A 3,188-nucleotide genomic window follows, 5' to 3' on the forward strand; every position below is an offset into this window, starting at 1 on the left:
TGACAATTACAAAAGCATTGCTAGAAGCTAAGACGTCGTGTAGTTTTTAAAATAGGTTGGATAAATACATGAGTGGGTGTGGGTTGGACCTAACTAGCCTGTGCTACTAGGTCGGATACTGACCTCACTAGGTCAGTGAGGTCAGACGGTCAGTGAGCCTAAGCCGGTAGGAGAATTGGACCTGCCTCGCATAGGCCAGTAGGCCTGTTGCAGTGTTCCTCATTTCTTATGTTCTTATATCAAGTCATGTCAGGTTAGTGTTGACGGGTGTCATATAATGCCAGTGATCTGGACGTCAGGTAGATGGGGTGACTCGTACCAATATATATATATACAGTGGACATCTTTATTAACGACCACAGTGTTTCGCCCACAAAGTGGGAAGCTTCATCAAGAAGTATAAATATAGATACATACAGAAAGGGAGGTTCATGGGAGTACCTAGTGCGGAACAAAGTTCCATTTTTCCAGACTATGAAGCAAGGCTCTTCTCCAGGCTGAGGGACTGACCACTTTGAAACTATGTCTTCAAGGACGAAACGTTTCGAAATAAAGATACCTAACTGTTGCACATGTGTCAACTTAAATAACAAAAAAAGCACAATACCGTGACTGGAACAATACACAAATAAACATTAAAATGGTATAAAATACCGACAGATTGTTAGGTAAGACACATATGCAACAGTTAGGTATCTTTATTTCGAAACGTTTCGCCTACACAGTAGGCTTCTTCAGTCGAGTACAGAAAAGTTGATAGAAGCAGAAGATACTTGAAGACGATGTAATCAGTCCATCACCCTTAAAGTTTTGAGGACAATGCTCTTCTCCAGACTGAGGGACTGACCACCTCAAAACTTTAAGGGTGATGGACTGATTACATCGTCTTCAAGTATCTTCTGCTTCTATCAACTTTTCTGTACTCGACTGAAGAAGCCTACTGTGTAGGCGAAACGTTTCGAAATAAAGATACCTAACTGTTGCATATGTGTCTTACCTAACAATACACAAATAACCTGCACATATTGAACATTAAAATGGTATAAAATACCGACAGGTTGTTAGGTAAGACACATATGCAACAGATACCTAACTGTTGCATATGTGTCTTACCTAATAACCTGCACATAGAAGAGAGGAGCTTACTTGGACCGAAACGTTGTCGTAAGCTCCTCTCTTCTATGTGTGGGTTATTTGTGTGTGTCAACTTGTAGGTATTGTATACCATTACAATATTCAGTAACGTAGACTACTGCATTTCTTTATCGTAGTGGCTAGGTATGGTTCTTGGTAAATCCCTTGATCGTTATGGAAGTGATGTGGGTGATGTTAGTGTCGCTTCTGGACTGATTGTTGGCGTGGTTAGTGGAACACTTATAAGGCAGGAAAAATCATGTTCATATCAGTTTCTTTCTGTTTTAGGTTTATTTGCAATTTTAAGTGCTCTTTTCGCAGTCGTGTTTGAAGACGGGAAGTGGAGCTTGAGAAAGCTGATAACAAAAAAAGGCACAATACCGTGACTGGAACGATACACAAATAACCCGCACATAAAAGAGAGAAGCTTACGACGACGTTTCGGTCCGACTTGGACCATTTACAAAGTCACACAGTGTGACTGTAAATGGTCCAAGTCGGACCGAAACGTCGTCGTAAGCTTCTCTCTTTTATGTGCGGGTTATTTGTGTATTGAGAAAGCTGCTTTTAATGACTTCACACTTGAAGGAACTCTGGGCCACATACTCTATATTATGATGAAGAAACTTATTACCCCTTCTTTTGTTTTAGCATCATGGTGTGGCACGAAGTGAATAAGGTTATAATAATTATGTTTTCGATGAACCTTGAATTTCGTTTTATTTACTGAGCAAATCATCTAAGGGAAGTGTTTCATTGTGCTTTTCGTCTAAGGTAAATTGGATGGTAGGCTTTATTGCGTTGAGCTTTCTCTGCTTATGACGATGAAGATGTCATTGACATGACAGCCAAATTATGTGGGTTGAGATATTCTTGAACCGTTTCGGCTTCAATCGATTCTATGTAGAGCTTTGCCAGTATTCCACTGACTGGGCAGCTCATGACCACTCCGAATTATTGTCTGTAGCAAATATTGTTAAAAGTAAAAGTTAAAATTGACAAAGTTCAACTAGGTCAACAAAGTCTTGACGACTCCAGACTTTTATCTCTCACCGACCAGAGGCTGGTCCTTTCCCACGAGACTTTCTGCACTCACGATTCTTCTCTTCTCCATGGAGCCAATGTGAATGCAAGAATTTTCACTCTAATAACCATTAATTTTCCAAAACTTTCAACCACAATAAAGTACGGACACAACAGTTTATCATATATCATACAGGGTATGCAGTCAATATATATAGGTGAGAACTCGAAATTTGCAGATATTGCTCCAGTAACAAAACCTCACACAGAATAAACAACCACCATGTGGTCTATCGTAAATTGTACCCCACCTTACGGAGAAGTCACTACCCATTAAACCAAAACCATAGAACAGAACAAAGACATTAACACATTAGCAAAATTATCGCCCAGGTTCAACACGGAAGATCCAGGTCACTCCCTCTTCTGCTAGTACCTGACTTTCGCGAACCCTAATTGAACACTTGACCCCTTCAAAACCTGACCTGACCACGGATATTTGTATGCTTTACAAGGAGATCGTGTTATTAGTACCTGTGTAGGAACTTTGTAACGAGATTTTTCTTTGCTTATTGCAGAACGGGTAGGACTCTAACGCATGGATAGGGAGTCCTAAAACTCACAGGTCATTATATACATGGGGGGGGGGGCGCAAAAGAGGAATAAACTCTTATGGGCCATGCATCGTCTGGGAGAAATGAAAGGTAAGCAGGACTAATCACAGGAAAGGGAGATTAGGTCAGTTATTTTTGGATCAATGCCTCTCACAGGCGTCATGGAAGCTTCCTTGAGGAGTTACCTCCACTCAGTGTTGCCATGTCACGCTGGTATCACAAACTTTTACCAAGTTACCTTGATACCACAGAAACTGTTACCAAGCCATAATGCACCACGTTGTTGCAAAGTGACTCTGGCACCACAAATTGCTACCATATTATATATAGACTCCAGGTGCAAAAAAATTCTGGTTGTCTTCAAGAGGAACTTAAGTTCCTCAAGTCAGTTCCTGCTCAGCCGGACTGTGATTCGTA

This window comes from Cherax quadricarinatus, chromosome 80 (genome assembly GCF_038502225.1).
Source record: "Cherax quadricarinatus isolate ZL_2023a chromosome 80, ASM3850222v1, whole genome shotgun sequence".
Taxonomy (NCBI): domain Eukaryota; kingdom Metazoa; phylum Arthropoda; class Malacostraca; order Decapoda; family Parastacidae; genus Cherax; species Cherax quadricarinatus.